Here is a 15,132-nt window from a genome sequence, read left to right on the forward strand (position 1 = left end):
GTGTATTTATATTCATAACGCAACCCTTATAGAGTTCAGTGGGTTCTGAACTGCACTGGTGTTAAGTTTTACGCTTTGAGATGATTTTTCTGTTATTTTAAGAAATTGGAACTTTTAGCTATTCTAAATTTATTTCTACTGTTTTAAGTCAGGAGTTTTAGTTGTAAGCAGCAGTCAGAAAGCCATTCTAGGAGAAGAATTTATTAAAAGGCTTTTGAGTAGCTCATGGATTTGCCAGATAACTTAGCCTGATTCTCAGCTCTACTACCAGGAACAGTGCCCAGAATCCAACTGTGGAACTGCTCTGGGGAGGATGTCACAGTGACCCCGAGGCCCTGCAGCTGGCACATCTTAGGCTGCCAGCTCTGAGAGCTGGACACTGCCTCTGGCATTACCACCTCCGCTGGCCCAGGGCCTTGATTACCCTGTAGCTACCACCACGGCCAGAGTCTTCCTCACCATCCAAGCGCCTTGTATCACAAATTCCAGATTCTAAGTCTGCGATGGATGCATCTGATTGCGGGAGCCTGGGTCACATGTTTGGGCCCCCACTGTAGAGAAATTTGAAAAACAATGAATGTACAGCATTTTCAGCTTCTCTGCTGCTTAATAACCTGGCCTTCCACCAAAATCCCAAGGCAGAGAAGTTTGCAAATATGGGTAAGGAGTTCAGATACTTTCTGGGCAACCAAAAAAGAATGACAAATGTCCACTGTGACAGAGTAGTGCTAACAACTGCCAACTCCAAATTCAGAGGGTCGAGCCTGGCTTCCTTCCCAAAGAAACTCTTTGAGAAAGGAATCTACACACGGAATTCCTGGTCTCAGGAACAGTTGCCGTCTCCCAGGAATACCCTGATATATCACAACAGGAAGAAAGCAATACAGCACATGCCTAAGAAGCAGCTATTTCCATGAAGGTTTAAACAACAGAAACCCGAATAAAGAACAAAAGCAGAACCATTGATATAAAACATATGATACGTTTCAGCTGAACTATCAAAACATCTCTCACTTTTTTTCCAAAAAACAGTGTTTTAGAAATGACCCATCTACTGTCTCCAGAAGGAGATGACTTTTATCCAAAGGCAGTTCGGTTTCTTCAAGTTCACGAAACGAGTACTTCCTGCCTTCCACTGTTCCACTACGGTGACAAATTCATTCGGTGAGTTGTAGAAAGCTCCTGGTCCTTCAATGAAGTTTGCTATGCCATAGGTCAAATAAGAAGGCCTGTCGCCTCTGGAATTGTCATGTCTTAGACCATCTGTGGTAGTTCCTCAGTATTCTTGAGAAAAAAAAGGAGGGGGGAGACAACAGCCTCTATAAAGTAGTAGTTATGCTCTACATGGAGCCCCCTCCTTGACGCTGGTGAGGAGGTATGGTTGGGTGAGGGGTCTCAGTTAAACAAACCTCTGTGAAGGCCCGGCTCGGGCATACCCACTCTATCCTCATGGCAAGATCTTCCCGGAAGGAGTCTTCTGAGGTTTTAGGTCTCTGAGTGTGGAAAGCTGGTTGGGAGCCAGCACACGTTCTCCAAAGGCACAGAAACATTAGGGCGCAGTATCAAACAGCCTTTCTTTCTTTACCCAGTCTCCATTCACCCTTTGGAAAAAATATTTTAATATCAATTTTAACATCCCACGATTGCAGAGTGACCACCTGTCACCTCTCACCACAGATCAACAACCGCAGTCCCCCAGAGTCTCTGGCAGAAGGTCCTGCTTGCAGAGGAAGCAATTCGGCCGGCCTCTGGAAGGCAGCCGAGCAGCAGCAGGAGGCCTGTTAAATCCACAATTGTAGACTCTCGGGGTGGGCATTTTCTTGTGGCGTATTAAGTAACACACCTACTCAAGTTACTGTGTGAACTCAGTGGACAGCTGCCTTTTCAGTGAGAAGCAAAGGCTTGGACTGCACTCTGCCCACCCCGCCCCCAAGTTCAAGTACAGATTCTTGAGACAGGGATGAACGGGAAAGAACAGTGAAAATGGAAGAATATCTGAATGAAGATTCCGCCGGCCAGGAGTTAACTCAATAATGGAGAACTCCAAGTGCTTGAGGGTTCACCCCAAAGTCACAACGAAAGAAAGACTGCATTAACCCTAAGTCAAGATGGAAGCAGTTAGGAAGATCCAGTCAAGATGAAAATGGTCTCTATCTTCACATTTGTCCAGGAAGAAATGCCTGAGGCAGGATGGGAAATGGTGGTTCAAAGGAAAGATTTTGAAGTCAGAAATACGTGGGTCCAAATTCCTTAAAGAATCGGCATGACCTTGCACGTGTCTTGCTTACTCTCTCTAAGCTTCATTTTTCTCTTTCACGCTGAAAATAATATGGTGTCATCTCATAAGGTTGTTGTGGGAAATAAATGAGATAGTAAATATAAAACAGGTGATACCTACTAAGCACACACTTTATGGATCAGCTCTTTTAATGTTTTCATGGCTAGTGGTAGACTAGTGTGGTTAAGACACCCCTCTTTCCCCTGCTTGGTGAATGAGATAGATATCTTTTCCTTTAAGGTACGGTCATGTGCTATTCACATTTAATATTTTATTTCATAATATGTTTCTATTTAATGAAAAACTTAAAAAGAAAACTTTCACTCTGTGCCTCTTGCTTTGTGCTTTGTGAGGTAGATGCTTTCCTCATAAACTTCCTGAAATGAATTCTGATGGATTTAAATAGAAGAATTCCATGTGAGAGGGAAAATATAGTACCTAGAAAGGGAACCCGAGAAGGAAGGCAAGTAAAGAGAAGGAAAATGTGTGGAAATACCATTTACAGGAAGACCCCTTACCCTCCTGTCTAGACTGAGTAATATAACATTGACCAATATAGGGTGTCATAGAAATGCTAATGCATAATGGAAGTAATGATCGGACTTGAAGAGAGTTTACCTCTGCTTTTATTGTGTATTCCCTTCACAGCATAGAGTCCAACTTTCTGTGGTGAGGTAGAAGGGCATGAAATATAGATTGTCAGGCCTTTGGGGATTCTGAGGAATGAAAGGTACTTAACAAGGATAGAATTCATCCTGGGCTTATTATTACCTTGCCCTCTTCCGTCTCAGAGTCTCTTGTATCATGAAGTAAGTTTGGCAAGAAAGTAGGAGAGAGAGAGAGAGTCATTTTAAATGATGGAGCAGGAAGTCTGTTCCTGGGCAATTTTTGGCAAGTTTGAGGATAAACAAGGAGTGAGGTAATGAGACTAGCTCAGCAGTTCTCCAACTTTCTTATTTCCTACCCCTTCAGAGAGCCCGTCTGGTTTCTCCTGTTAAGGAGAGAGCAATAGGAATAGGTTTCCTTTGTTTTACCTCAGAAAGAAAATATGCTATGAGAGGCAAGAACAGGACCTAAGAGGACACAGGAGGTGAAAATGAAGGAGGGGGAGTCAAAAGGAAAGGGGGCCTTTGGCAGATGTGTGATTTGGAAAAAAAAACAGGAATCGGGTGATAATGTGGAAGGAAAAGAACTAATATACTTTACCACAAATTTCTGTTCAGAATTTGACAGCTCTGATTTCTTTAAACCTTTTGGAATTTCCCTACAGCCTTTCAACATATTGTGGTTCCCAACTTGAAGACATTTGACAAAAGGGTTATGAATGAACAATAGAAAAACTCCGTGCTCCAAACCTGAGATCAAAAAACACTTTATTTCTGACATTTCCTACTTTAAAAAAGAAACCCCCTTTTTCATAGGGAACACTAAACAATGAGAACAAATTTATACTTTCTAAATTTTTCTCATGAAAATCCTATTCAGATGCATGCTCAGATTTATGGGGGATATGAAATGTCTCCAAATGCCCATTTGGAATTTTATGCAAATCTTAGAATCACAGACATCTAGATATGGGAGGTACCATATAGGTCAACTCATCCAGAGTCCACCTGCCACAGGACAGCCTCCTACCTGTATAACATCCCTATTAGATGCTAAATGAGCCTCTGCTTCTATACATGGGGAACTCAGTGGTTCCCAAGGCAGATCATCCCTTTGTGAGAAGCTATCATGTCAGAAGATTCTGTATTGAGTCAAATCTACCCCCCTCCCTTCACCCCAATGTTTACCAATTGGATCTAGTTTTGTCCTGTATAACTTCACATCATAACTCTAAAATTAATAACTCTTCTACAAAATTGCCCTGAAAATATGTGAAGACAGCTCTCATTTCCGCCACTAGTTTTCTCTTTTCCAGGTACAGAGATTGCTCCCCTTTCTGCATCCATTCCTCAGTTGTATAATTTCCAGATAATTCTCCATCCCCATAACACTGTAGAAGTTTCTTTCTTCCTTCACTTTTTTTTTTCCTCTCTTTTAAAGGGCAAACTTTCCTAGAAGAGCAAACAAAATGTTCTTTTCTAAGATCTGATTGGGCTTAACCATTCCATACGCATTATGGCGTATAATAGTGGACTATAAAATGTTTTATTGCTTTGCATTTGAATAGAGGATGACTGCATTTGTTAAGCAAGCTCTTTCCAAACAAGTCATAATAAAAACTTTATAGCATCCCACTTCATCACATAACTTTTTAATGCTTCTCCTTTTGTTTGGTTTTGGTTCTGGTTTTCAGCCCTTCTTCACTTTTTTTTTTCCCCCTTGATGTATCAGAGTTATTCTGGAAATTCCCATGGAGAGTTTCAAGTTGGAAACCTGGTCCTAAAACGTCTTTTCCTTGAGACCCTCTCCTGGGTTTGGACTGTGAATCAGACTGTGGAAATGATGATGCCATCTGCGTGGTAGGGCCCAGTGCAGTGCATATGGGCAGTATAAAGTCAGTTTATATATGGCTTGAAATTGTATCCCAGGGTTTGGAAAATGCAGAAGTTTATGTGATGGATTTCATGACCACACATGAGGTGTTGTGGAGATACATATGTATCTTAAAATATACATAGCTACAAGAATATACATGTCTGTATATACCTATAATGGAAAGCTTTAAGCTATCAAAGCCTTCAGGCAAATATTTTACAGCTATCTAATAGCAGGTATTTATAACTTAACCTCTTGACTTCAGAAGTTGAGATTTGGCACTACAAACACCAAGTAAATACCAGCCGTGATTAGTGTAGGAAATTCATTCCATTCGCACCAGATAATTAAGGTGGCCTTACTTTAAACATTTGTTCAAACGTGTAAAGGGAGTACTAGCATTTTTAAAGCACCAGGACTGATTTTGAGATGCCTCTCTCTGGGATTCTGATTTTAAACACTTATTTTGGGACTTACCAAAAAAAAAAAAAAAAAAGTCTGTCTATGAAAAAAGTAGGATAAGTTAAAAGATTTAATGAATCCTTTTCCTCTTCATCACCCTCACCCGCTCCCTGAAATATTATCAGTATTTGTGGGTATGCCGGGAATAAGAAGATAAGCCTGTCAGTTTAACTTCAGTTAGAGAGAAGGACTCTGTAACTACTTGAAGGTATCAAATCAGGAACAGTTGGAATAGCAAGCTTGATTAAAGACAGCTAACATCATTTCAGGAAGGGGAGTCGTGCTGAACTAATTTGTTGGAATTCTTTGAGGAAATCACTGCCCCAGTGAGCTGGCTGGGGGAAGGGAGGAGATTATAGACTGCGTTTTTCAGAAAGTGCTCTACAGAATTCTCCACTGTTGGTGAAAATGTTTAAGGTCTGAAGTCATGCAAGTGCAGGACAATTGGCATATTGGACTAAAAACTGGCAAAAGGGGAGGAAAGAAATGGTAACTATGAACAGAAATGCGTCAGCCTTGAACACAGTATCATGAGGGATCAGAAGAGAAGCTGCATTTGGCAGACGAATGGGGCTTTCCCAGGACACCAAAGGTGTCCCTCTGGGAAGTTTGTATAAAAGAGAGTTGGGGTGGTGGGTGGGAACTCTAGGAAGAACTGGGCCACAAGCAGACAGACTCTTTTTTGTGGGACTTTACCTCCAGTTGGAAGGACTCTGCATTATCATGTACTGGTTGTCAGCCTGAGCTACATAGCACATTTCTTTCTTTCTTCTTCTTCTTCTTCTTTTTTTTTTTTTTTGGAGAGTCTCCAAAACAAATATACTAAGCAATTCTCTTTGATTTAAAACCTACCATAGCATGAACCCAGAGCAATCTAGATATATTCTAAGATGAAACTACCTTTTCCCCTTTCTGAAGTTGTTTAAAGAGATAAGAGAATTCATAAAACAACATTTTATACCTCACTTTCAGTGATTTAATATTCTGTTTCCTACAGAGCCACAATTCTAACTAGGGATTATGCGGCCCTTTCCACTCCATCCACCTCCATACTTTCCCCTGATTTGGCTGTTTCTCTGCTCGTTAGTGTCTTTGGCAGAGTCCAGAAAGGAAAACCAAGGTTGATCAAAATTAATTTGTTTCTAGGCCTTGTATACTTTCTACAAGACAAGGTGAAACTCTCAGGGAATAGTCATCAACCTTCCTTTGAGTGTTTTGTTTTGAAGGATTACGGGAAAAAAATCCCCCGCCCACGTAGAGAATGGACTTGAGGACACGGGGAGGTGGAAGGGTAAACTGGGACGAATTAAGAGATTAGCACTGACATATATACACTACCAAATGTAAAATAGATAGCTAGTGGGAAGCAGCCACATAGCACAGGGAGATCAGCTCTGTGCTTTGTGACCACCTAGAGAGTTGGGATAGGGAGGGTGGGAGGGAGATGCAAGAGGGAGGAGATAAGGGGATATATGTATATGTACAGCTGATTCACTTTGTTATAAAGCAGAAACTAACACACCATTGTAAAGCAATTATACTCCAATAAAGATGTTAAAAAAAGAAATGCTTTGCTTGGCGGGGGGGATAGATTGGGAGTTTGGGATTGACATGTGCACACTACTATTTAAAATAGATAACCAACAAGAACCTATTGTATAGCACAGGGAACTCTGCTCAGTATTCTGTAATCACCTAAATGGGAAAAGAATTTGAAACAGAATAGATACATGTATATGTATAACTGAATCCCTTTGCTGTACACCTGAAAATAACACATTGTTAATCAACTATACTCCAATTTAAGATTTAAAAAATTTTTAAATACTTTGCTGAAACCCTTTGGGGAGTTCAGGGTTGGAACATGAGCCACCTGTTCTCCTTGCATTGTCCTGCAATAAACCTTTCTCTGCTCCAAAAAGAAAAAAATTCCCTGCCCACATTCGCCCCAAATAATCTCCCTCACTGGTTCTGGATAAACAGGTTTTCCCAGAGGGAGACAACCTATTAGATCTTTGTTTTGGCTTAGATAATACATTTGAGGAAGGGGGATATCAGAAGAGTAAATTTTGATGAAGAATCTGGGGGCAATGTTTTCTAGGAACCAGTGCCTCAGGGGGCGGAGAAATAACACTAATGAGGGAAGCAGTGAATGCCAGACAGTGGAAATGGGGTGTTTGTGGTGCCTGCAGAAAGCACGCCCCAAGGAAGGGTGTCCACGTCCAGAGACATTTGGAGCACTGGGCTGGCCAAACCATCCCATCTGCTGGCTGGATTAGGCCCTAGGGCTGCTGTTGTGGGATGTCTGGATTAGAGCAATAGTTTCCAAACTGAGGATGAGGAGCACTTTTCAATGTAAAAAAAAAAGTGAGTTTTCCCAATATCATAGTTTCATATCTATTAAGAAAATTCACAAAAACAAAATGTTTTGATGCATGATTATAATATATAAAAATGAGTTTTGTGATACCCACTGAGTCTGAGGCTGTGAATATGAAATCGAACATGAAGTAGCCCCTCCCACAGTCTTGTGGGCTAGGTGACCAAGTCAAGAGGTGATCACCAAAGACTCTGTTTACTGATAGAAGAGATGTGAGCACGTGGTGCTACAGGGTCACATAAGAAGGCATCTAACCCAGTTTTGGCAAAGGTCAGGGAAGACTTCCCCAAAGAGGTGGCAACTCAGCCAAGACTAATGTATTAGTGGCAGGTGGCCAGAACTTGGCATACATGGGGTATTTTAAGGAAAAGAGAACAGCATGTGCAAAGGTTCTGAGGTGAGAGAACAGGTTTCCCTCCAGGAAATGAGCAGATCAGTCCAGCTAGAATAGAGTGAGGAGAGAGAGAAAGTGATGAGTTAAATCTAGAAAGGAATGCAAAGGACAATCATTGGGCAATCTACATGTGTTATTCACACAGCATATTTACTTGGCTTTAAATTAAGAACAAAATGACTGTGTAAATCTTAGAGCTTCTGACGAGAGCTGCAAGGCTCCTTCAGGTTGGAGGCTCACACTTTGGGAACCAAATGTACTACAGCAAGTGGAACTGTGCAGTCCAGTATATTAGCTTGCCAGGGCTGCCTTAACAAAGTACTACAAATTGAGTGGCTTAAACAACAGAAATGCATTGTCTTACAGTTCCAGAGGCTGGAAGTTTGAACCAAGGTGTCAGCAGGTTTGGTTCCTTCTGAGGGATGTGAGGCAGAGATGTGTTCTAGGCTTCTCTCCTTGGCTTGTTGACAACTGTCTTCATGTTTACATGATGTTCTCTCTCTATACAGATCTGTCTTCAAATTTCCCCTTTTTATAAGGACACTAGTCATATTGGATTTTGTCACCCTAATGACCTCATTTTAACTTGATTACCTCTATAAAGACCCTGTCTCCAAAATATGGTCATATTCTGAGGTACTGGGTGTTAGGATTTCATCGCATCAATGTGTGTGTGGGGGGACACCATTCAACTCATAACACTCAGATGAGAGTACTCAAAGCGAGTTTGGGGACCCAGAGCAGTTGGCAACTTGCGAGAGGTTCCCGGGTACCTGAAGGGACAGGATGAATGGAGAGAGACAGCAAGGAAGAGGAGGGGAGGGGAAGGGGCTGCAAAGACCAGATTTGGCTCTTTCCCTACACTTGCCTCCAATTGGCCCAACTCCATGATTCCTGACAAGCTGGCTGTACCAAACCACAGGGAGTAATCATTGCATTTCATAGATAAGGAAAAGGTTGAAGTCACTTCCTTTCTCTTCTTTGCACTGTCTAACGGACCATCTTGCTAACAAAGAAGATCTTCTCCAAGTGAATGCCTCCCTCTTGTCATGGGGAAGCCTAATCCAGAGTTAATTTTGACCTTGGCTCTTTGGAGAGAGTCACCTAATCAGAGTAGTTCTCAGGAGAGATATGTTCCCCACAGCCTTGCCTCCCACAGCAAATAACCTCCTTCTTCAGGGCTCAGAGTAACGCGTGCTGTCCGAATTATGCAGTGTCAAAAAGACCACTTAGAAACAGCCACCCATTCACTCAGTTTGGACAAAAACAAATCAAATGAAACAAATACAAAGACAGCAGATTCCAGTTCTCTACGTGGAGCCCCTCAAGAGAGGGCAGTTAATGAAAACCAAACTATTGGGGGTGAATTTTGATACTTTTTTTTTTTTAAAGCCTTGTTCAGGCAGAGCAGAATCAAAGTTTCTATGTGCCTCTGTGGGCAGCATCTTATTGTCTTGAGGAAATCTCTGGAAAATGTCAGTTGATTTGAACCCTCTTATTATTTTTATTTAATTTCCAGATGTGCTCTGATGTTTTTTTGGAAAATAAGCCCTCATGATTAATAGCCCCAGCAGTGTTCAATCAGTAGAGATTCTGGGATTGTAAGTGCTATTTCTCCTTATTTTCAGGGTCTACTTAATCTCTCTCTTTTCTCTTCAAATAAGAGGCAAGACTTCATTGTAATACCAGGCAAGGGAGAAGAAAGCAAGGTTTTAAAAAATGAAGATATGGCAACTTTCTGAAAAGCAAGTAAGGTGGAATGGGTTTTCCTACCCTTTCCTGGCAACTCCCCACACTGAAGGTAAGATGAGAGAGGCAGCACTTTGGAAATATCACTCAAGGCTGAGAAGGACTCATCCATTCTTTTAGAATAAAGAAGGAAAGGAGAAATGCTAACTGGAGACTAATTTTCTCAGTGAAAAAGGTGTGATTAATTTGTAGATGCTTCCCTTTAAGGCCAAAACACGTAAGTGGTTCTGCCCCTTCTCCCCTTCCTCAGCAGAACTGAAGTCCATTTCTACCTTTCCACCCAACAGTGGATTTGGACTTGTCTGGGCGTGACTGCCCGTGGTCATGCCTGAGGCCATCTGAGAGACCAGGTCTCAGAGAGGATTCCTTTCTAATATTCAAAGACACAGCTAGATGGTGTTTTCCTAGAGCCCAGGACTAATGCTCCCCGCTTAAAGGAGTGAGCACACAGGTAAGTTGAATAATCCGGAGGAATCCCTCCTAAGTCTCCAACACTGTGAACTCTGGATGGATTGGGGAGATAATGTTTAAATTTGAACTGAAGGACAGATTGAACAATTTTCAGGACTCTCAGCTTGTGATTGTATGTTGACTGCGGGACCATTTTGTTGCTGCCTATATTTAAATGAGCTGAAGGTATGTAGAGTTTAGGACGGTGCCTGGCACATGGTAACTATAAGATCACATTTTGGACAGAAAATTGCCTGGAAATAGGTCAAAACCATAAGGAGATCATTTGGAACTTGGTTTTCCAGCCTCCTATCTGGCTCTTAACTTGCAATTCTATGTAAGTAGGCTGTTATGAGCCCCTCTGCAGAGTGAAGAATACTGTCCACAGAAAGTCATTTTCATCTTTATAATTTCATAAGCCATTAAAGTGGTGATTGAATTACTTGAGAGAGAAAGTGGAACAATTGACAGTAACAATGTATGAGGGGCTTACCATATGCTAACTGTGCTGGGCTCTGTGCAAAATATCCCATTGGATTCTCTTAACAACCTTGAAATGTAGCCTTAAAAAGATAAAGTGATTTGCATCAAGTCACACAGTTAATGGGTAGACAGAGTTTCAAGCCCAGATCCATCTGACATCAAAGCAGCTGCTACATTATCTCTTGTGTGCACTAATGGTTTGTCAAACGCTTAGTCCTGATTGTGGGGAATCAAGAATTATGGAGCTTTTTAATCCATGTGCAGTTAATTCTTGTTATTCACCATAGTCATATGCTATAAAGTCACCACAAACACTGAATTAGCAAATCCTGAATCACTGCTCCCAGAGGAAATTTAGGGTTAGGTTCCTGTGAGTCTCTGATCACAACATTTTTGTCAACCAATCAATACATAGTGTTGTTTTTTTATGTGTTTCTGTTTAAAGATACCTTCTTTAGTATATGTTATTGATTCATTAACATTGAACTCCAGGCCTAGAAGCACTGTAACTTATTCCTGAACAAAGCTTATCTAACATACATGTTTTCTCCGTAAGACACTTCACAGCCTTCTTGTACTTAGGAACGTTAGACAGCATTACATTTGGGGGAGAGGCATTTTAAAAAGCAAAATTTCCAACAAAAAGCACAAATATGCAAAAACATGACACTAACTATACCACAAAAAAGGACAATTTTTTATTGTATCGGAGCTGAAACGGAAGGTGCAGGGTATCATCTTGTTTAACCTCAGCTGGGAATGTGTATGTTGAGCAACTCAAAGTTTTCGCCATCCATGTTGGTGAATAACTGCAAAAGTGCTCTGAATATTGGTTTTAGGGTTACAAATAAATTGTAGCAAGTTGGCAAATCTGTAATTACAAAATCCATGAATAATGTGGATTGACTCCTTCCTGATGTAGTTATTAAGCTAGTCCAGGCTAGTCCAAGAAATCCTACATTTCAGCAGAAAAATGAAACATTGCTCTTTCAGTCTAAATGTTTGAATGAAAAGAACAAAATACTTGCTAAATACATTCTTTTAGTTTTTGCTTATTTAAGTTCTCTGAGTCCAAAGATGCAACTCTTGGTTTATTGCGTTGTTCCATGTTGAAGAGGAGTTTTCCAAAGACATTTACTTTCAAAGTTGCTAAAATTTCTTTTTAATTAAGTTCTTAATGAAATTTTTGCCTATCAAGAGAAGAGTTCATTAAACAAAAGATTCTATAAGTGCAATACTTGATTTTTTATTCTTTTGTCAATTTCTTCCAAATGCTTCTGGATAGCTGCTTTTTCAGTTCAGTCAAGAGTAATATCATCAGCCATTTCAGCCCTGTCCAAATCTTGGGTGGAACACAGCTGCTCAGAAATCTCATGGAGACCACCAGACTCAATCTTTTCCAATAAAAGAGAGAGGAGGAATTAAGTGCAGCATATTTAGTTAACCACTCACCTAACACACATAATAACTTTCAGGAAACTCTGTGGAACACAGAAATCAAGATGCTGAAAATCAGAGAAGGTATTTTCTCTGTTTTTCCTTTTCCAGGATTTTTCTTTATAATGAATGATTGGTAAGCACTTGGCTAATAATGGTGAAGTATCTGTGGAGAAGAGGATGCTTGCCTTTCCTTTGACTGACATGGTGGAACATTTTGTTACTACTGCCTAAAGGCTAAAGTCAATCTTTTAACCTGGCTTTCAAGGTTTTCCATGATTTGGACATAGTTTTCCTTACACTCTTATTTTCCACCACTGCCTTATTCAGAATCTCTGTCCCAGCCAAGTGGGTATTTTATGTAGGTGAAGAATGAGGCATGAACCATAACTGTTTAGAGTCTAGTTGAGAAGATAAGACTAACATCCATAAAAGTGAAAGATGTCAGGCGGTTATACAATTGAGTCATTGATGTGACATAGACTGTAGAGTTTATATGAGCTTGAAATTGTGAGTGCACATGCAAGAGAAAGACAGAAAGAGAAAGGGAATGGATTAGTCAGGGAAAGCATGGTGATGGCAAAATGGTTCTTGAAGAATAGCGAGAATTTCCATAGATCTGGGGGAGGCGTGGATTGGAGAGGAAGAGGAGAGAATAATGAATCCAGAGGAGGGAACCCAAAACAGTGAAGGTTTGCCAGTGGGAATGCAGTTTGTGGTACTGGAACTGTAAATAAACCAACCTGTTTGGCAAAGGCAGTTCACATGAGAGAGTAGGAGGAAACAAATTTGGAGACACAGGAGGAACTGAGTTGAGATGGGCATGTTAAAAATAGGTAGAAGCACTGAAACTTAGTGAAGTAGAAAAAAGATAGGTAGATGCATTGAAATTTTGTAAAGTAGAAAATAGAAAGCCAATGAAGTCTTTTAAGAAAGCATGCCAATAAACCAACTTGCAATAAACTGTGGGTGACTGAAATATACAATTACTGATCTTTTTTTTTTACTCTGTATAACAGGGATTCTGTTAAACATTCACCCAGCTTTCAACAAAATTTATTGAATGCTTATTATGTGCTAGACATTTTGGAAAGTGATAGAGCTATGGGAGTGGACAAGATCAAACTGAATAGCAAAATGGTCTTTCTATTCCTGGAATTTATATTCTAGTAATGTTCATTTTCATTTTTCTCTTTTGACCCAATATCTCAGATGGAAAATGTTCAGTAAATATGAGACCTTCACCTTTCTGCATTTGTAAACATGTTTGTGTTTAACTTAGCCTTCCAAGAAGCTGGTACTTTAAAGACATAGCACTCTTACTGAGGAGAAACCTTCTCTGTCCTCTCCAAACTGGTCAGGAGCCCCTTAGCAGTGCTCTCAACACCCTGTGCTTCTCCTTATCTCTAGATAGTATTTAGAAATAGCCCACTCTGGTCATAGCTACTTTCTTGGCATCTGCTGTCGACTTACTCCAACTAGATTGTAAGTACCCTGGGACAGAATCTTCCTTCATCTCTACATTACCACTGGAGGTGCTCAGTAAAATGTTTAAATAAAATGAGTAAATGGAGGCATGAAAGTGAGTTTTCCTTATCTGGATTTTTTTTCCCTTTGGGTCAAGTTTTTGAGGGAGAAAGGATATGCCTAGTGCAAGGGAGAAAGATAAGGTCCACCTTTATCTTTATATATGAGATAACACTTTTGAAATGTGTTTGGTTGTTCTTATCAGGCTAATTGGAATGTGGTAACAGAACTGGATATCTTGCCTTAAGGTGATTTAAAAATGATAAACCTCATGCATTTTTTCTTTTCCTTAATGGCTGCAATATTGACCCACCCCATAAATCACAACAGTTGGTTCTGTCTTAATGCCATAGGTATTTCTGTAATATAGACTGTTCAGTACATTATCGGGCAGTTATTAGTAAGAACAAGGCAAATTTGATTTAACTGTAGGCATCTTCTTGGAACCTTCTAGCTCTGAGGTTTGGATTTAAAACACTTTGGATGTCACCATGAGACTTGCTACTTACAATTGATTGTCTATAATTCTCCCTGGCAGCTTTGCAAAACAAATCTTGGAAAGCGCCTAGAGAAAGCCATTCTTCCTAGAAAACTTGGAAGTCCTTTTAATTCAGTCTGGATGCCAAGGACAGTGAATGAAAGTTTTTGTCTTGTTTGTGTATTTTCCTGCTGCTTTTCTCATTCGCTCATTCTTTAATTTTTTATTTGATTATTTATTTATTTATTCAATTTTTTTTTTTAATAGCAAATATCTTAGGTTTTTAAACATCATTGTACTCTATGGCTATGGGAATGCCTCAGTCAGACTCTAGGAGGCGCCCCACAGTGAGCCTGGGAGGGGAAGGAAGGAGCTCTCAGACTGGAAAAAGAACCACAGAACATGGAGGCTGATGCTGAGACACGGGAGGGAGCTTCCGTGTGGGGCTGTAGAGTAGGGCAGAGCAGGACCCGTGCTAGGGTTTCGTTTGGGAAAAAACATACACCATCTTGCAATATAATTTACTTCTAGGGACTTCCCTGGTGGTCCAGTGGTTAAGACTCTGCATTTCCAATACAGGGGGCACAGGTTTGATCCCTGGTAGGGGAGCTAAGATTCCCACATGCTGTGCACCCAAAAAAGTTTAAGAAATGAAAAAAAATAAAATCGACCTTCTCACTTAAAAAAAAAATTTACTTCTAGATTTCTATTTGGAAGATGGTATGAAAATATCCAACTTTTGTTCAACACCACCCTCCTTACCTCCTGGATTAGGTGGAGGTCCCTATATCTTCACTGCAGTTGTATCACAGTTGTGACTGTTAAGCTATTTGTTTATTTGTTTAATAGCTTCCGTCCTTGGACTATAAATTCCATTTAGCGGGAGGACCTGGCTGCGTTGGTCACTGCTCTATGCTTGGTACCCAACTCAACACCTAGCAGATTACAGACACTCAAAATATATTTCATTTTGTTGGCATATTTGCCTGCTGCTTTTTGCTTGTTCTTTCATT

The sequence above is a fragment of the Balaenoptera borealis genome (genome assembly GCF_965194805.1).
Source record: "Balaenoptera borealis genome assembly, chromosome: 13".
Lineage (NCBI taxonomy): Eukaryota > Metazoa > Chordata > Mammalia > Artiodactyla > Balaenopteridae > Balaenoptera > Balaenoptera borealis.